This window comes from Myotis davidii, unplaced genomic scaffold, assembly GCF_000327345.1.
Source record: "Myotis davidii unplaced genomic scaffold, ASM32734v1 scaffold332, whole genome shotgun sequence".
Taxonomy (NCBI): Eukaryota; Metazoa; Chordata; class Mammalia; order Chiroptera; family Vespertilionidae; genus Myotis; species Myotis davidii.
The window spans coordinates 4192670-4213107 of NW_006285779.1; the positions used below are offsets into that span (position 1 = coordinate 4192670).

The 20438-nt window shown below is 48.8% G+C and overlaps 1 long non-coding RNA gene across 1 annotated transcript; it reads left to right on the plus strand.

Moving 5' to 3' along the window:
• Nucleotides 1–14: 14 nt before the first annotated feature.
• LOC107181970 lies at nt 15–908 on the plus strand. Its single transcript, XR_001512685.1, has 2 exons — nt 15–112; nt 853–908. It is a non-coding gene; the product is annotated as an uncharacterized LOC107181970 (long non-coding RNA).
• The last annotated feature ends 19530 nt before the right edge of the window (nt 909–20438 follow it).

Here is a 20438-nt window from a genome sequence, read left to right on the forward strand (position 1 = left end):
AAGGCCTGGAGCAGGAAGCGGGAGGCATCACCGCGGGCCTCAGTTTCTCCCCTTTGAAATGGAGGGGCGCTCTCTCCTGGTCCTGAATTGAGGCTGTTCTGTTCCCCGAGAAGTGAGTGAAGCGCTGTGTGGAGACTGCAAAGCTGGAGGGGGGGGGGGGGAGTCTCTCAAAGAGGCCGGGAGAGGCCTTGCCAGGCCCAGGATTGGCCGGAGCCAGAGCTGCTCAAACCGGACGGAACCGGCCTCTCACTGGAATGAGGCCAGGGACCTGGAAGACTGGGGGGTAGGGGGGGTGTCTATGTAAATAAGGGGGTGTGGGTAGTTGAGTTTCCTAAGAGGGGCTGCGGGGAGGGAGGGGTAGCTCCTGACCTCTTCCCCCTACATGCTGGTCCCATCTGAAGTCAGGGGCTCCCATCTTGGGCAATTAATGATTTTGACAGGCCCCACCCGCGCACCATCGGGGCCTTTGTGTCTGCCAGACCGATGGCCCCTCTCCTGGGCCCACCCATCAGTCACCCTGAGCTCCAGCTGTTCCCAGCCTTTGGAGCAACCTCAGCCGTCACTACTACAAATTGACTCTCAACAGCCGCTCTGAGACCCCTTTTCTCCCATTGTCTCAGGACAAATGGCCCTTCCCCTGCTCGCTGCCCCACAGGCCCAGCCCAGGCTGCTCTGGGAAGGGGGGGAGAGCCACTGAGCTCTTCCAGGGAGCCCCCCTTCTCTAAGCCCCCACATCTAGCCAGGGCTGGGCCAGCAGAGAGTCCCTCCTGCCTAGTTCTGGCCTAGACAGACACACTGCGTCCTTTCCTCACTCAGATTTGGGACTGAGATGCCCGCTTTTTCTTCCTGGAGCCCCTGAAGCTGGGAAAGTCTCACTCTGTACTAGCTGACAGAGGCTGAGGGGAGAGGTAACAACCGAGAGAGGGAAGGATTGGTGGGGGAAGCATGCGAACTGGGAGCCAGGGTTCCCAGGAGCCCCCATGGCCAAGCACAGAGCCAAGACAATTACATGCCTAGTTTTGCTGATTGCATTAAAATCATTAGAATGAGGGATCTGAAAAATTGTACATTAAGGGTAGAATTAGAAAGGGCTTTAGAGACAGGCACAGGCAGCCCCAAAGTGAATCCGATACAATCAGTCAAATTGTGTTACACAGACAGACACTCACATGTCACGTCAATGACCTTCTCACCACACCACCCCCATCCTCCCTTTCCTTCTTTCTCTCTCACTTCTCCTCACGCCTCCCGTCTTTTACTCTCTTCCTCTCCCACACTCCACCTTGCTCCTCTAGCTCTTACTTGCGTAGGTTGTACGAATGAGGAAGCCTGAGAGGATACAGTGGGTGGGGTCTTTGTCTTTGGGGATGGGAGACAGGCAGACCAAGACATCCCCCATGGCACCTACCCTTAGTCAAAATGCCCATCCCAGCATCTGTCCCAACAGCTGTGCCAGGGCAGCAGGAGAGTCAAAATGGTCCGCTTTGGGTTGGGTCTGTCTACAAATGTCTGTATGGGAGGAGGGCTGACTGTCAGAGTCCGGATGAGTCTATGGCTGCCAGTGTGTGTGTGTGTGTGTGTGTGTATGTCCCGGTGGATCTTCATTGAGTTGGTAGCTAGTCTTCCTCCGGTGCCAAGGTCCGACTTGTGGGGAAGCGAGCTAGAGTGCCTCTCTTCTGATCTCAAGAGTCAGTGCGCTAGGCCCTGGATTGCCTTCGGGTGGGCTCAGAAGTGGCAAGACTGGGGTGCGAGGGGGGACTGCCGCAGCACTGGTGAATGGGCCTATCTGGCTAGGGGAATGGTGGAGAAAGGATGGGGCGTGAGTGGGGATGGAAAATGGAATTGCCAGTCTGGAATGAATGAATGGTGGAGTTTCTCTTTTGTAACCGGGAATAATTAAGATAGATGTGCGGATGGATTAGCTGTCCTGCAAGGTCAGGAGCGCATTGCCGGATCACTCTATTATTTCGCTGCGCCACAGCTACCCGACTAACGCCTTTTTCATGATATTTTGAACATCCGCACAGAAAAAAAAAACCAAGTGAGTGCACGAGAGATACAAATGGATCGTTTGGTGGAGAAATCCGTCTTCGTCACCGCCGCCAGCCTGGGATTAATGCGATTGAAGGCTCCTCCAGGCTCCGCCAGGGAGACAGGCTCAGGAAAGCAAGAGAAATTGGTTCGTACCCCTGGGAGCACGATTGATGGGCCCGGCCTGCCAGGCTGGGCTGGGCCACCATGTTCTCAGGCTGGGCTGGGGGCAGGGAATGGGTCTGGGGCCCAGCTTGGCTTGGGTGCGGCCCTCCCCTGAGTGAGAGACCTAGATGGGACTGGAGTTTGCTTTGGACCTAGATGGGACTGGAACCTGCAGGAGTTGGCTTTGGATGGTGAGGAAGATCACAGGCTCTGATGCCCCAGTGGGCTGAGAGACTTTAGGGGAAGAACAGGACGGGAGAGGCACCTTCCCCAGTGCCACCCTTCTTTCATGAGTGGCCAGGGGGAGCCTATCAATATGTAGGATCTGCCCTGGCCTGGTGGCTCCGTTGGTTGGAGCGGTTGGTTGGAGCGTAGTCCTGGTTGCTGGTTGCGCTTAGGTCTGGTAGGGGTGCATGAAGGAGTCAACCAATGAATGCATAGGTAGGCGGAGAAGCAAATTGATGTTTCTCCCCCTCTCTAAAAGTCAATATAATAGCCCTAACCATTTGGCTCAGTGGATAAAGCGTCGGCCTGCAGACTGAAGGGTCCCAGGTTCAATTCTGGTCAAGGGCATGTACCTTGGTTGCAGGCACATCCCCAGTAGGAGGTATGCAGGAGGCAGCTGATGAGTGTTTCTCTCTCATCGATGTTTCTAACTCTCTATCCCTTTCTCTTCCTCTCTGTGGAAAAAAAAAATCAATAAACTATATTTAAAAAAAATAAAAGTCAATAAAATAAAAAAAGTAGGAACTGAAGAGAGGGGTCTGGATGAGGGTGATGTGGCCAGAGCCCGAATCATGTGCCAGGCACTGTGCTAGGCATGATAAACACAGTACAGTTCCTGTCCTCATGGCACTTGCAGTCTTAATGGGGAGGCAAACCCTGAACAAGTCATGCCCACCAAGTCTTATAGAGCTTGTGATGGAGAAGCTACAGCACAGGGTCAGGACCTCAGCTAAGAGATTAGGGAGGTCTTCCTTCAGGAGTGGCATGAAGCTGAGTCTTGAAGGATGGATAGGAGCTATCGAGATAGGAAAGGGGGGATGATTCCCATTTTCTCGGCAGAGGGGACAGACTATTTGAAGTTAGGAGGCTGATGGAGAACTCTTCACCTACCTGATGGAGGAGACAGAATCTACCGTCAGAGAGGTGACACGACTTTTCCAAGGTGACACAACTAGCGAATGGCACAGCTGGGGCTAGAACAAAAGCCTTTTCCTTCAAGTGACTGCAGGATCCTACTTGTCTGGTGGAAAAGACAAAGTCTTCGGGCTCCGAAAATGGTTGATATGTGAGCCTCACTTGGGAGGCTATAGAAAGAGGGGAGCAGGGCTCACCCATGTACCGGGACTTTCACATACATGAAGTAAAGATGAGCTCAGTGGGATGATCAGAGAAAACTTGGAATATTTTGCTTTTTTAAAAACTTATTAAATGTATGTGTATGGCAAAAATTTAAACACTATACATGGGTATACAGTGAAAATTAAATCCCTTCTCCCCCTTCACTTTCAATATCTATATTCTCCCTTCCAGAAGCAAATAGCGGAGTCATTTTTGTGCACACATATAGAAATATTCTCTATATTCACAAATGATAGTAGACTATACATATTTTTTATTTAACAAATTACTTTAGAGATTATTCCAGAGTAATGCATGAAGACATTCTTTATTTGTATAGTATTTTTTTAAAAATATATTTTTATTGATTTCAGAGAGGAAGGGAGAGGAAGAGATAGAAACATCAATGATGAGAGAGAATCATTGATTGACTTACTGTGTAGTATTTTATTGTGAGGCTGTATTGTTACTTATTAAACCAGATTGATGGACATTTAGGTTGAAAGTGGTCTTCTATTACTAGAAAAAAATGCCAGAGTGAAGTGGAATGATTGGGTTAAAAGGAGTGTGTCAGAGGGAGTTTGGGCTTTGGGCTTGAAGGGAGAGAGCAGTGATGTAAGAGGAGTAAGTGATGGAGAGGGAAAAGGGCCCGGAAGAACAGTGAGCACAGCAGAGAGAGCCAGGGGCTAAGTCAGTGAGGCTGGAATCTGGGCTCTGTTCTGAGTTCTTTACTAGTTCTAGGTGACCTAGAGCAAGTTATTGAATTTATCTGAAACTTTTTTTGTAATTTGAGAACAATATAAACCTCATTAATTTGTTGTAAGGTTTAAAAATTTTCCATGATTATGTATGGAAAAATGGGTGTATATATGGGTGAGATATAAGTAGGTTTACAGTTGTGAGTACACGAAACAGAGTTTATTATTGTACTAGAGGCCCGGTGCACGAATTCGTGCACAGTTGGGGTCCCTAGTCCTGGCTGGTGATCAGGGCCATCTCACCCAGTTCCTGATCAGGGCCTGTGGCCGGGGGGAGGGACGTGGGAGGTTGGCTGGCTGTGGGAGGTTGCCTGTGGGAGCACACTGATCACCAGGGGGAAGCTCCTGCATTGAGCGTCTGCCCCTTGGTGGTCAGTGAGCATCATAGCGACTGGCCGACCGGTCATTCCAGTCATAATGGTTGCTTAGGCTTTTATATATAGATGATTATTTACTAATTATTATATTATATTATTTTCCGCATGAATGACTGTAAATCTACTTTTACCCCACATGGTATAGCAAAATCAGCAATTATCATTGGGAAGTGATATTTGAAATGTTTCTCTTTTCTCTTTTATATTTTGAATTATCTGTTTTATCTAAAATTTCTACAATGTGTATGCACTATTTTCATAATCAGAAAGAAATAATACAAACTACAGATACTCTTGGTCGGGGCATGGGGAAGGATGGAGGTAGAAGCCCCTGAAAGCCAAAATATTGGTCAATATTACTTGGTAGAGACCAGCAGGAGTGGGTTGAATTTACAGAACAGAGTTGGCAAGAGAGCATATCAGGTGGAGGGATATGAGTCAACAAAGGGTGGAGATGAGAAAGCATCTGTAGGAAAAGCAATCAGTTTGGCTAAAGCAGAGTCCTTGTACTCCTTTCATTCATTCCTCCCTTTAACAAACATTTATTGAGCACAAATTCTGGACCAGAAACTGTGCTCTGTCCTGGGGACATGATGGTGATCAGAAACAGAAACAGCCCCAGTCCTTATGGCGATCATGGCAATTAAATAAGAGGTAGAAGTTACTTCTGAGGTCTGAAAAGGGGCCTCCAAGAGCCTCCAAGTGAGGAGTTTGGCCTAGTCAGGGAGGTCAGAGAAGGCTTCCTGGAGGAAATCCTCACTAAGATCAGAATTGGAAGGACAAATAGGTATTACTCAGGCAAATAGGAAAAGAAAGACTGTTTCAGAAGGGAAGGGAGAGGGAGAGAGAGATAGAAACATCAATGATGAGGGAGAATCATTGATCGGCTGCCTCCTGCACATCCCCTACTGGGGACTGAGCCCACAACTCGGGCATGTGCCCTTGACCAGAATCAAACCCAAGACCCTTTAGTCCACAGGCCGACGCTCTATCCACTGAGCCAAACTTCATGAGGGTGACCCTGCTTTTAAAGATCTCTGTGACTAGATTAGATCCCCTACCCTCACCCTGCCATACTTTTTGTTTTGCTATATAGCATAATTTAAAGAGTAACACCAGGGGGTTAAAGTCTTGTGTAACCACAGGACCACTTGTGTTTATGTCTTGGAAAGCTGGTTGAGGCAGAAGGGAAGAAGAGGTGGCATATGGATAAGATGGCTCTGAGGTGTGGAAGCTGAATAAATTGGGAGCATAGTGGTGACAACACTGGGAACAGAAATTCAGGAGAAGAGCTGATTTGGGAGGCTGGGTAAGACCATGAGATGGGCATCTAGGTGGACAGGTCAAGTAGTAAGAAATTAGGAATTCCCTTGCAGGAGAGTGGTGATATTGCATTATTTTTTACCTTCCTATTGAGATATCCCACACATATAGTAAAGAACTTAATCCTAAGCTTCCAGATCAATGAACTTTTACATACGCAGACACCTGTGTTACCACTACCCAGATCAAGATTTCCAGCCCTCCACGAGTTCTCTTGTGTTCTTTCCCAGTCATTATTTCCCCATAACCATTATTCTGACATTGATCACAGATTGATTGTGCGTGTTCTTGAGCTTCATATAAACAATCATATAGTATATGCTTCCATCAAATAATTTATTGGGTGCCTGCTGTGTGCCATGCTCTGGGGATGCAACAGTAACCAGACAGAGTTTCAGTCCTCATGGAACTTAAGTTCTGCCCAGAAGGATGAGGTCAAGTTTGTTGGAGGTAACAAGATGACCAAAGGGGAGAGTGTCGACAAAGAAAAAAGAGGATGAAGATGAAACAATGCTTAAATATGGTGGTGGTAGGGGGCAGGTGGAGTAGTCAGAGGATGGAGAGAAGCCAGGGCATGCAGCAGCATGGAAGCCAAAGACCTGGGCTTCAAGAGGAAGGGAATGATCAACAGCGTCACATGCTGCTGAGAGGTTAATCAACACATATTTATGGAGCACCTGCTTTGTACAAGGCTAGGCACAGAGTGGAATACAGAGTGGCATAAAACTCCCTATAATAATGATCTCTAACATGTCTATAGAGATAAGAGAAGGCCCTGGCTGGGGGGAAAACACCATAAAATTCAAATATGAACATGTCATTGCCCTGCTTAAAACCTTCCTGGGGCCTCCCCTTGCCAGTGGAATTAAAATCAAAACTTCACTACTGCCTCCTGGCCCTGTGGTCTGACCTCTGTGAACTTCTGTGCCTCATCTTACCTCTCTCCCTGTCACTTTGACTCCCCAGGCACCCTGGGCTTCTCCCCAACCCCTTGTTCTGCTCCCTCCTACTCCTGGGATTTTGCACACATCATTCCTTCAGCCTAAAATACTGTTCTCCTTCCTTCTACCCCTATAAAGATCCAGTGGACTCTACTCTCCATTTCTCACCTCTCTGCTCAATGGTCATCTATTCAGAGAAGCCGTTCCTGATTTTCCTGCTTAAAATAGTTTTCTATGTTTTACACTCCCACAACCTGCATTATGAAACTTTCTTTCTGAACACTTATCATGGTGAGTAATTATACATGTTTGATTATTGCATCAATGTTGATCTGTCTTACAAACCGGAGCAGAGACTTTAACTGCTTATGATCATTAGTGATTTCCCAGCACCTAACACAGTGCTGGGCCCATAATGAGGGCTTGATAAGCACTTGCTAAATGGATGAGCTTAGGAATCTGAAGTCAGAAGGCCTGTCTTTAAGCCTGAATATGTGACCTTGGATAAGTGGCTTTCTTCCCTTCCCTGGGACTCGGTTTCATCATCCATAAGATGAAGGGATAGACTCTCTAGGGACCTCTACGGCCTGATGTCCTCAGATTCGATGACTCACACTCATAAAAATGTCACTGGGCTGCCCGCCAGCACATTAGCACTGTTATTAGTTAGTGCTGAGTAAGAAGGTACAGAACATCCAGTGCTGTAGAGACAGGACAGAGAGAACAGTGTGAGCTAGGGTGATCAGAGAAGACTTCCTGGAAGAGGTGAGCAGAAATGCATTAAATAGATGGAGGGAAAGGGGTTTTCAAGAACTAGAGAAGCGCAGAGACATGAAACATGATAGGAGACAAGGAGACTGGCCTGGCTGGCTCCTGTGGGAAGGGTCCAGCTCCCTTGAAGAAGGAGAGGTCGCCTGTATTAGTTTTCTAGTGCACCTGTTATAAATGATCACAAACTTTGTGGCTTAAGACAACAAAACTTATTTTACAGTTTTGGAGGTGAAAAGCCCAGAGTCAGACTCAAGATGCTGACAGGTGATCTGGAGGCTCCAGGGAAGCATCTGTTTCCTGGCTTTTCCCACTTTGCAGGTGCTGCCTCACTCCTTGGCTCATGCCCCTGCATCACCCCACCTTCCTCTCTGCCTTTGACCCTGCGCCCCCGCCCCCCCGCCCCCGCCTCCTTCGAGGGCCTTTGTGATTATAGTATGCACACTCAAGGTCATTAACAAAATCACATTTGCAAAGTCCCTTTCACCTGTAAAGTAACATACTCACAGATTCCAGGGGCTAGGTCCAGGACATCGTTGAGGGACTTTCCAGCTGACCAATTCCTAGTGGTTATTTATGTGGTCTCTGGAGCCGGAATGCCTCAGTTCAAGCCTTGGCTCTGTCACTCATTAGTGGCTTAATCCTTGGTGACTTATTTACTGGTAACTCCTCTGTACCTCAGTTTTTTCATTTGTAAAATAAAGAAATATGGTTGACCCGTGAACAACGCGAGGGTTAGGAGCACCAACCACCTGCACAATAAAAAATCCGCATAAAACGTAAGTTGGCCCTCTGCATACACGGATTCCCAGCCACAGATGGAAAATACAGTGACCCTTGAATATGGTTTGAACTGTATGGTCCACTTCTACTAGGAAAATTCATTATTCAAGTGTCCACTATAGTAGTCCACACCTTATTTGTTTCAGTTATCTATTGCTATATCACAAACCACCCCACATCTTAGTGGCTAAAAACACCATGGCTTTTTGTTTTTGTAACTTTACATTTTTCATGGTGGGAGGTTCTTCCACTCTCCACGGTGCTGGCTGCATTCACTCTTGCAGCTGCATTCATTTGGAAACTCTGCTGGGGTCGGAACATCCAAGTCGGCCTCAGTGACAAGCCTGACAGTTGGTGCTGGCTGGCTGCTGGCCAGGAAGCCTTGGTTTTCCTCCAGGTGGCTTCTCATCCTTCGGGGCCTCTCTTCCCCCACAGGCCTCTCCAGCAGGATAGTTCAGACTTCTTTACATGGTTGCTGACTTTTAAAGAGATGACGAAGGAAGCTGCAAGGCCTCTGAAGGCCTAAACCCAGAAGTCACAGTGTCACTTCTGTCACATTCTATTGGTCAAACAAATCACATGGCCCGCCCAGGTTCAAAGGACGGGGAAGCAGACTCCACCTCCTGTGCAAAGGCACATTGCACTAGTCTCGTGGAATGCACGATTTGCTACAGCAGTTGTGAGAATTCCATGACTTAGAACATGTAAAAGGCCTGAAAACAGTACCAGACACCTAGTAGATGCTCATTTTTTTAAAGTGCAGGCTCTAGTGCTTGACTGCCTAGATTCAAAACCCAACTCCACAGCTATGGATTTGTGACCCTTGGCAAATTCTCAATCATCCCAAACATCAGGGTCCTCATCTATAAGTGAAATTAAGGGTAAAGCTTTCCAGGGTTGATGCAAGGATGAAATGTAATAATATATGCAAATTCTTAGTTCAGGGCCTACCTATAGTTAGTACTCAATAAGCATTAGTTTTTGATATTACCAAAGTTCTGTCAGGTGCAGTATTAGGCGTTTTCTCATATATTCTTTATTTAAACCTATTGTCAGTCACCTGTGTGATTGATATATATGCACATATATGAGGAAATGGAGGCCCAAAGTAGTTGAGAAACTTGGGGAAGGAAGTAGCATACTAGGGACTGGGACCTAGGTCTTTGTGACCTTTTCCATTTTACTGATAATTTTCAAACATTTTTTTTGTAGAGAGCTCCCCTGCCATTTTCAAACAAACCCAATATATGAAATTCAGAAAGACAATATTTCATTAGCATATATTATGAAGGCTCAAATTTTAGCTTTTTAATCATTAGAGAAAATATGTCAATTAGCACACATGTTTATCATATAGTAACCTCTAATGTGTTATAATTCAGTTCATAACATTTCTGTGAATGTGTGACACTTTATTAAGCATTTGAAGAGTATGTCTTTATACAAAAACTAAAGCCAAATCTCTGTGGAACCTCCAAATGCCTTTAAAAATTAGGGTTTCTCAGATCCTATATTGGAAATTCCTCCATCAGAACACAGTTTTTCACACGAGGAAGAAGTGGGTGGAGCATCTAGGTTTGAACAAAGGTGGTGGTGGTGGGAGGGGTCTCAGGAACCTAGCTAAGAAGGTTTGAGTCTTTTTATACATAATGGGGTATCATTTATCATCTATTAATCCATTATTTATTTGGTTTTCAAAGATTTGCAATCAAGAAGAATAAAGGTAGTCCTAACCAGTTTGGCTCAGTGGATAGAGCGTCAGCTGCAGACTGAAGGGTCCCAGGTTTGATTCTGGTCAAGGGCATGTACCTTGGTTGCGGGCACATCCCCAGGAGGAGGTGTGCAGGAGGCAGCTGGTCGATGTTTCTCTCTCATCGATGTTTCTAACTCTCTATCCCTCTCCCTTCCTCTCTGTAAAAACCCAATAAAATATATTTTTAAAAAAAGAAGAAGAAAGGTAGAGAAAAATAATAACCAATATTTATTAAATGATTACTATAGACCTTATACTATGCTCTTTCCTTATTTTATCTCACTGAGTTATATCTCAATGCTATAAAGTAGGTGCTATTATCATTCCCATTTCACAGATGATGAGACTGAAGCTCAGACTAAATAATTAGTTTATCACGCTAATAAGTAATGGAGCTATGGTGCTGGATTACAAGAAGTCATTGGAACTTTATTTTTAACGAGGAGGCTATTGGTGACCTGGTGAGTGAGACCAGAGGGCTCAGGGAGGGCATTGGTGGTGGGAAGCAACAAGTGTGTATCCGGAATTGGGGTATTTGTGAGGGGAGGGGAAAATAGGGTACTAGGTCCAGAAGTGGGGCATGGAAGGAAGAGTCTCAATGCTGAGAGGAAGGAGGTAGGGGAGAGGGCAAGATGGGAAGGCTGGGGGTGGGGGGCACTGAAAGAGCATGTGCTTGGAGGACTGCCTCTCCCTGTGCCCCTGCTTCTCCTGAATTCCAAGGGCATTGTTAGCAAGGCTGAGATTCTCTGGGCACTGGCAGGAATGGCTTTCGCAGTCCCAGAGGTGGTGCCGCACTCCTGCCGGCAATGACCAATGTGGGGCAGTTTCCACTTCCCCTTCACATACCTTCTGCTCCATACAAACTAGGCTGCTCCTGTTTTTCCAAACACACCTGGCACCATAGTGTAGAGGAAAGAGCAAGGGTTTCAGAGACAAGTGCCGGGTTCGAGTCCGGGCTCTGCCGCTTGCTAGCTGTCTGACCTCGGGCAAGTTATTTAACCTCTCTGAACTTCAGTATCTCATCTATATACTTGGAGATAATAACACCTGCTTCTAAACATGATGCGAGGGGTTAATGACATAATACGGCTGAAAGCTTCCAGCATGGGCTTGGCACAGAGTGGGTGTTCCTGAAAGACTGCTGTCCTCCTGCTCTGCATGTCTGTTCATGCCCCTCTCTTCTCTGCCCGAGCTGTTTCCCTTGGCTCCACCTGTTGAAGTTGTGGCCAATACCTGCCCAGCTCCAGCGGCGCTTCCGTCAGTACCCTCCCTGACCCTGCCAGCCTGTGGGATCGTCCCTCCCTGTACATCAGAGGTCTGTATTAGTGACAGAGAACTTACGGTTCACCCCTGCTTTGTAATACAGAATATTTGTGTTTGGTTTTAGCAGCATATAATACATATTTATAGGAAGAAGCAAAGGATGTGTTAGCTTGAGTTTTGGGAGAAAACATCCCTTGTTCTTTTGTGGCTTCTGGAAGGTCTCCGGCAGAAGCTGGGAGACTTGGCAATGACTTTAGGGGAGGCGGGGGGCATGGTGCAGGCAGATGAAACTTGTCCTTGATCAATTCAACAGGGGAGGAAGGTGTCGGTATCAGTGAAACTTTATTCTGGAGGAATGAATGATACCTTTTTCAGGATTGAGGGTTCAGGAGACTCGATTAATTGGAATGAGGTGCCAGGGAGGAGTCTGCGTCCCTAGAAATTAACCAGAGAGTTAACTAAAAGTTGAGAGCAGATTGGAGATTGGTTGGAACTGGCATTGGAGATGATACCCTCCTATGGGAGCACCTTCTGCATCTCAGGTGAAGCTGAAGGTTGTGCCCCCTTGGCCTCTACAGGATGAGGGTAGGGAGTGATATACATGGGACAAGAGGATGGTGGCTGGTGTGGCTGATGTGGCGGAGAAGTGACTTCTGGTTTCCCACTCTTCCTCTCTCTGCCACAGTCTCCTGGGCCACCCAAGACCGTCGCCCATAATAAACCAACCTCCCTTCCCACCCCCTGCTCTCTCCTCTTGAAGGCATCCCCCGTCGCCTCAGCATCTCCAGGTGCCCCGCTCTTCTTCCCCAGCATTTTAAGGCTGGCAACTGAGACCTAACTGGCCCATTCCTATTTCTCAATCCTTTTTCCAGGAGAAGGTTTGCTTTCTAATCCCTGATGCTGGTTTCCTCAATGGAGATAAACAGCAGGGGAATGTTTTCCTCTGCCCTATTAACACGGTGGATTAAATAGTCAACCATTGAATTTCCTACCTGCCCTTGCATAAGCTCAGAGTCTCCTCCGGGAGGGAACTCTCTCCCAGGCAATGAGCAAGCTGGAAGACATGGCAAGGCAGCCTGTGGGGACCCACCCATGGGGCGGGGGTGTCACAGCAATAAAAATGTTTCCGCAGCATTTCCTGCTTTAGAGCAGTTTTAAACCCATTATCTCAGGTAATCCTCCTAACAATCCTATGATTCCAGCCTAAGTGTATACACTTGATAAATGGGAAACTGAGGCTCAGAGAGGTGAAGTCACTGGCCAAGATCGGAGAGCCAGTACGTGACCAAACCAGGATGGAAGGGGCAGGCTTATTTGGGAGTCCTCAGCTTGCTATGTCCCGTCTGTGAGCAGTGAACTCTGCAGTTTGCAGACCCCTGCAACACCCTCCCCGCCCCTCACCAGAACCCTTCTACCCTTCTGCTAAAGTCCTAGTCTGAGAGGACAGGCCAGTCGCTCAGGTCCTCAGGCCTCTTCCCGATTCCCCAGGTTGATTCCTGTGGCTGTTTGAGCCATAGGTACCCCCACAGTCCCTGTGCCTCCTTCCTGGCCCCAGGGGCCGGTCTGCACCTCTTACCCATATCCTGAGACCCTGAGAAAAAACTGCAGCCATCCGTCCTGGTTCCCCCTCCCGGCAGGTCAGCGGTCCCCCTTCTCCCCTCTGCCGTGGACAGGCTCCTTCGATGATGGATCGCTGGCCCCAACGCACATATTATTATGAAATGGGTTTATTACACTCTAAATCTCTCACTAATGTGCCGCTGTTTAATCCCTTTATCCAATTCTCAGTCTCGCAGGCTCCGCCACAGCTCTCTCCATCCAGGACTAGGTCTGGATGCTTTATTGGATGATTTCTGACTTGGGAGGACTGGGGTGGGGGCTGTTTAGAGGAAGGGGAGGAGAAGGAGCCAGGCAGCCTTGAGAGAAGCCCAAGGGCTTGTTTGGGAGCTTCTACCATGGAGCCTTCCTGGGGCCAGGTTCGTGAGGGGAGCTCTGCTGTCAGCCTGTCTCCTCCACAGTCTCGTGTCTCCGCCCCTGTCTCACTTCCCCTGCCTCTTGGCTCTCCTTACTTTCTCACTTCCTCTCTGGGGCTCTCACTGGCTCTTTTTGTCTCTCCGTCTCTTCTTGAAGCCAGACGGTGGTCAGAATGATGGTGTCTAGTTCCCCCCCGGGGTGAGGAGGCAATGCAATGATTACCCATCTTTCTCACCCCACCTCCTGCCCTCTTGTTCTGGAAGTTCCTTTCCTCTGCTGGGTTGATGTCATCTGAAGTCACTTCTTCACCCCAGCCCACTGACCAGCCACCTGCCTCCTTTGGTACCTGCTCCTGCTGTCCTCCCCTGGCTCTCCTCTTGTACCTCCAACCCCTCCATCTGCCCTGCCTTCAGGCCCATGCCCGCCCATGTCCCTGCTGACACAAGCCTCCTCTGCCTCCGCCTCCTCTCTCCATCCACCCCCTAGCCTCCTCTGCCTCCCCAGGATGGCCGACACTTTAGCTCCCAAGGCCTCCTCACTCTCGCTCTGGCCACCTCCCTGCTGGCGTCTCCCCTTCCCTCGGTCTCTGTCTGTCTCTCCCAGTGTCTCCCCTGCGCAGTCCCTCCCCACTCTGACACACCAGCCGGTAAGGCAGCCAAGGCTTCCTGCTGTCAGCTGGGGAATAGATAAAGATAAATGATATTATGTTAAATTCCACTTAATGACAAATTTTTAATTTTCTGAACATGGTCATTTTCTGGCTAGTGAATCAAGTGGAGGGAGCTAATTACATGAAGATCTGAACAAAAATAACTCCTAATTTTCAAGGATAATGGAAGAGAAATGTTGGAGATTAATGGCACTATTTATCTTTTTTAAATTTCTATCTTTCTCTGTGATAGCCGTGCTCCCCAAGGAAAATATTCATAAAATGAAATTGAAGTCGTAACTTAATAGGTTATTAAAATTTTTGAGTGCATATCACTTTCCTTCCGCAGCACTGTAAATTTAAATTGAAGTTTGCGGCTCCCCGAGTCACCAGCGGAGTTTTTTTTATGATGGCACAATAGAGAGAAACATGCATCTTTGTCAGGAGGTATTTGCTAGTCTAATTTTATGGCAGGCCGGATTATCAGACGGGAATGGCAGCGCCGGGGGAAGCTGACAAGCCCGCAGCCGGCAGCCATGTGTTTCCATTAGCGCCCCGAGCCGTCCGGGGTTTCTCTGGACTCTCATTTTCCACTTCAGTCTTTTATCTTGATTTAAAGTGAGGGCGCCCAATATTCAGGGCCTGTCATTTTTCTCTCTCGCACACTCTCACGCGCTCTTCCTCACTTCTCCCCTCCCACTTCCTCTGCTCCAGGGTCTGCTCACTTTCATCTCTGGGGCTCCAGCCCTACCCTCACCCAACCCTGTGGGCTCCACCCGGGGAGGAAGAAGAAAGAGGAGACAGGAGAGGCCGGCTGGGCGGCCACTGCCGTTAGTTATAAATGTGAGTGAAGCCTTCTCCCCATGGGCCCATCAGAGGAGCCCTGAATGGGGACTGTCTGTTCGAGGTAGCGAAGGGGCTCTCCGGCTGGAGCCCATCAGGCCCTCTAATTGAGTGTTAATAGGGTTTCAATGAGGAGGGGGCGCAGCTGTTGGCTCTGGGGACCTGAGGGCAGTGAGGATTACCCCGTCTCTCTTCCAGTCCCTGTCCCTGTCCCTGTCCCATGCAGGTCTCTGCCCTGGCTTTGTCTTTGAGTCTCAGAACCATTGACTTAGAGGGAAACTTAACAAGAGCCCAGACAAACTCGCACATTTTAGAGATGGACAAACTGAGGCCCAGACGTGGGGAGGATCTTGTTCAAATTCTCATGGCTAATTGGTGGTTGAGGCAAGCAAAAACTTGGATACCATAGATGCTTAGATGAATGTACTTCCCACTGAACCGCACTGCCTCACCTCAGCCTCGCTGTGCTCTGTTGGCTGGAAGCCAACACTTTTTTTTATTGTCTGAAGTTTTACATTTGCCTTCTTTTTCCCCAATTGAATGAAGCCAACACTTTTGTGTCTGTCTCAGCCCCTACCCAGGGTTGGTCACCTTGTTATTGGCACCAATGTTCTCTCACCAGCGTGCTGGCCTTGACACCCCAAGCTCATCGTCCATTCGGTCTTATCCTCAGCCCCACATCCTGTCAGTTACCAAGTCCTGCCATCTCTTCCCTCTGGCTCTCCCCTCCTCCTCCTCACCTGGGCTCACCCATCCTTTTACAACAGCTCTCTGCCTGCTGGCTTCCTCTCTTACTCCTGTTCCATAGTGACCTTCCCCTAGTATACAAATCCCCAAACACTCTCCTGCCCTTGCTCAGAAACCTACTGTGTGCCCTCAAGCCTCACAGCCCTGCGAGCCATGCCCCACTGCTTCCTCTCTCTCCTCCCTTCCCCTTGCCCACCGTATACTCATGTAGGGTGGACCCTGTGCACCTTTGTTCTTGGTGTCCCCACTAGGAACATCCTCTGCCCTCATCACCATTCATGACTTACCTGAAGCCACCCCCTTGCTGGCCCCTCCAGGCCATGCTGCTCTTCCCTCTTCTCTGGCCTCATTTAGGCCTTAGCATCCTGGCTCAGCATTCATCACCTGCTTACCCACCATTTGGAGCTCACTGCACTTTCTCTGACTTGTACCCTCCTGGGTACACAAATCTTGTCCTAGCAGTCACAAATGTTGTCTGGGTCCATATCCCATCTCCTACGCCCTACGCATAGCAGCCCAGACCCCTGGATAAGACTTCAGAGGGGAAGTCCACCTGCATAGAATCAGCATATTGGAACTGGAAGGGATCTGAGACGTTCATTCCCTCCTTTTATAGATGGGGACACTGGGGCCCGTGAAAGGGGTGATGCCCAGGGTTCTGCCATGAATTAGGAGGGCGGTTGAGACTCGCACCCAGGTCCCTGGACTCGTGTTTCTGTGCTCTCTCCACCGCACCATCTGCTTTAGGTGCAGGGCATCATTACACTAGTGTAAACTCGCACTTCTTTTCATCTCAGGACCTTGGTTTCTCCACAATGGAGAAAAGCAGTCCTGGTCCATGGAACTTGCCTCCAAGTAGGGTCAGGGGTCATTAGCAGGACAATAGCAGGACTTTCCAATGGCTGTATATTGTCCCTTTCACCTTCCCTCACATTGCAGACTGCTCAGCCTCTACCCATACTCCCTGACCTGGCCATTTTCAATGACTGTGACCCCCTCCTCCCCATCTCTACTGGCCCTCCATGAGGCTGCCCCACATTGTGTTCCGTGTCACACACATGTTTCAGGCATGTTTAGGCATGTTTCAAGCATGGCCATTTCCACTTGGCTGCCTGTGCCACACAGGTCAGGTGGCGAGTGGCTCTGACTGCCCCCACGCCGTGTTTAGCGGTAGAGTTGAGCGGAGGCGGTGCCTGGTTCCCCAGCCACAGTCTCTCGTTAGAAAGAAATTAAAAGCCACTCAATTTTGGCTAATATCCCTCTGAAGGCCTTTAACTCCACCTGTGACTAACCCATTCATAATCGCGCCGTTTTAGTGGCTCAGGCTGATGTAGCCTCAATTAATTTGGGAGGAGAGATAAACGGCCATTCCTCTTTGTCTCCTATCCTTTCCTCCCTTCCTGCCCTCTCTGTCGCCTCCCCCACAGCCTCTCTGTTTCTCAGTGCCTCTGGCTCAATTTTTCTTTCTTCCTTTTTCCATCTCACCTCTCTTTCTCATCCTGATGGTGTGAATCTCTTTCTGTCTTTTGAAATTTCTGTCCTGAACTCTTTTTGTGTCCTTTTCAAAGTCTTAGTTTTGCTCTCTCCGCTTCTGTCTTTATCACTCCTTCCGTGTGTCTGTCTTCCACTCTTCCTTTCTTTTTCTTTATGCGTTTCTCTGTCTGTCTAGGCCTCTGCTCTTTCCTCTCTGTCTCTCCTTCCCGTTTCTTTTGGTCCCTGCTTGTGGTCACTTTGAACATTACTCACTCATCTTGGGAGCTACTTTCCTTGCCCACTGGTGTGGACATGTTTCTGGCCCTCTGTCTCCATCACTGTCTCTGTTCTTTTCTGTTCCTTTGTCTCAACTGCTCTATCTCTGAATCTCCTGTCTAGTTTCCTTTCATTCCCCTGCCCCCTCCTGTGGTATCCTTTCTACAGCCTCTCTTCTTTCTCCTCCCCCTCTTTTTTTTCTTTCCTTCCTTTTTTTATTCAGCCTCTGTCTCTCCACTTGTCTCTGCTGTACCTCCCTGAGTTTTGCTCTCTTCCCTTCCTTTTTCTGTCACAGAGATGACTCTTCTCTCATCGCCCCCCGCCCCGCCACGGCTCAAGCATCTTTTCTCCTGGTGCCTCAAACCCTCCAAGCCCATGAGTCCTTTTGTCTTCCCCTCCCCTCTCGATTATTATTAATGATAAAAGCTCAAACATCACATCAGTAATTTCTGAGTGAGTTTTGCAATGAAACTGGGGCCTTCTCAACCCCTCCCGAGTCCCACAAATTTTACTTTTGTAATTTCACGCCTCTGGTTATCACCACGCTGCTCTGTCCCTCTCTGCCTCTCAGCTCCCCTCCCACCCCCCCACCCCCCCGGAGAGAGCACTTAAACTTGTTTTCATTCCCTTATTCTTTATTTTTTTAATGTCCACTCTCTCCGGAGTCAGTAATGTTCTTCCTCTCTTTCCTCTCCCATTTTCTGTTAATTCTGCGCCATCTGCCTTAGCATCTGTTAAAAATAAAATTTCCCTCACACAATGAGAAGCCTCCCTGCTCCTCCCTCCCCTCTGCAGCCCCCCAGGTTTGGTGCTGGGCCGTCAGATGCACTTTCTCTCCTGGGATCTTCCCCCCTCCCCCCCAGTCCCTAGTCTGGCTTTCAGAGAGGAGACACAGCACTGCACTGGGAGAGCAGGCAGTAGGAAGGGAGGGGCTACCCTGGGGGGCTGGAGCAGGAGGGGGCAGCTGCAGAGGGAGCTAGAACTGGGGGGTGCAAAGGATGGAACCAGGCTCCACCCACTTGCCTTCGGGATCTTGCCCAGGCTGGAGCTCTGAGCTGCTGAGACAGAGCACCTGCACAGGTAGGTGACAACAGGTGGGGAGAGGTTTGAGGCGACAGCCCTTGTTCCCCAATGCTGGGGCATGAGACCGGGATCGTGGTGGGAGTGAATTTGGGAGATGGGAGAACGTCCCCCAAGTCTCAGTGGCTGGTCCCAGCTTGGACTGGATCTGGTGCTAGACAAGATGTCAAGACTGGCTGTACAGTGTCCCCTCCCATGTGTGCTAGAGGACTGTGTCCCAACTGCCCGAGGCTCAGCTGGGAGGAGGGAGGAGAAGGGAGTCAATTGACCCCCATGCCCTGAAGTCTTCAGGAGGCAGGAAACTTGGGTTGAAGCCAGCTTCCCAGTGGGTTTGAGAGAAACCACTGTATGTTTGTGAGCCTGTGAGATAATGGTTCCCTGTCTCCACTGATCTGGGGAACATATGTACAAGAACTGGTTTTTGACTGGTTTCTCTCTGTCATGCCTGGCTCCATCTCTCAAGGGTGGGGGTATTGTGTGTGGCTGTGGAACTACACCTCTCCATGAGATGGTATGTGACAGTGTGTGGTAGTGGGTTTATTGTGGCTCTGTATCTCTGTATGTATTTGTGTAAATAGTGTCTTGCAAAAAAACCAAAAACAAAAAACCCCCACAAAAACCCGCACTATCTTCCTGAAAAAGAAGAAAAAGGAAAAACTATCTTCCTGAATGTGTGTCTGTGTACAAGTTCATGTTTTACTACCTTGGTGTATTTGTATGTGAAAGTGCTACTTGTTTTGTATATTTGTGCATGACTACATCTCTCCTGTGAGGCTGGGGATAACTCTTTCTCCATCTGATAATCCCCTTTCCCTGGTGATCAATGGCAGGTAAGCACCTCTGTGCGGGCTGCTTTACTTCTAATGATGTGGTGAGTGTGGGAGCATCTTTCTGGGGGAGGGTAACCCTGTATGTCTCTGATGACATGTGTGTGTGCACGTGTGTGCATGTGCTGCATGCTTCCTTTTACTCAGTGCCATGTACACTTGCGGGTACCTGAGGTAGGCTTGGTTGTGCCAGACACGATGGGGCAAGGCATGCGGTTATGCTGGTGGGCCCACTGGGGTCTACTGAGATAAGCCACAGGTGGGAAACAGGCAGCTCAGCAGCACAGTGGTGAAGTGGCACCGGTCCGCGTTCCATTCCTAAATCTGTCCTGATCAGGGCAGTGACACAGCTAGGTACTTAAACCCTGAGTCTCAGTTTCCACGTTGGTAAAATGGGGATAATCAAATCTATGGCATACAGTTGTAAGGATTATGGTCAAAAGGGGTCAACCAGCTAGCCTGGCACCTAGTAGTAATAACATAATAGTAGCAGTAATGAGCCATGAAGTGCTTACTATCACATATCTACTTCCGGTGTTCCTCAGATCAACTCTAGAAGGGTCCTTAGTTTTTAGAGAGACGAGTAAACTGAGGCAGCGTATAAATAACCAAGATCCGCCCTTAGTAGTGGCAGAGTACCTGCTCTGCAGAGATAGCTTTTTTGGAGAGTAGGTACTCCCTGAAACTGCTACTAACAGTATTCGGGTGGATATGGGGGTGAGGGGAGGGCGTTGGACAGACAGCACTTGGTTCCCCTTGTAGGGGTTTCCTTCCCAGTCACCCACCCCTGCCCCCAAACCCGAAGTTGCTAATGTCTCCTGGGACCAGAGCAGAGGCTGAGGAGGAGGAAATGCCCCGCAGCTCCTGGCCGCCTCTTGCCAGGGTTGATGGACACGGAAGACTCCGTAATCTCTCCCTACCCCGAGGGGAGCAGCAGCGTCTGTGAAACAGATTTTTACAAAATGTTTTGACCCTGCTCTCCCCTCCCCCCCGCATCCCTGCCTGGCACGGTGTCACCTAATTAAATCAGCCTTCGAGGGCGTCTCCGCTCCCGGCTAATTGT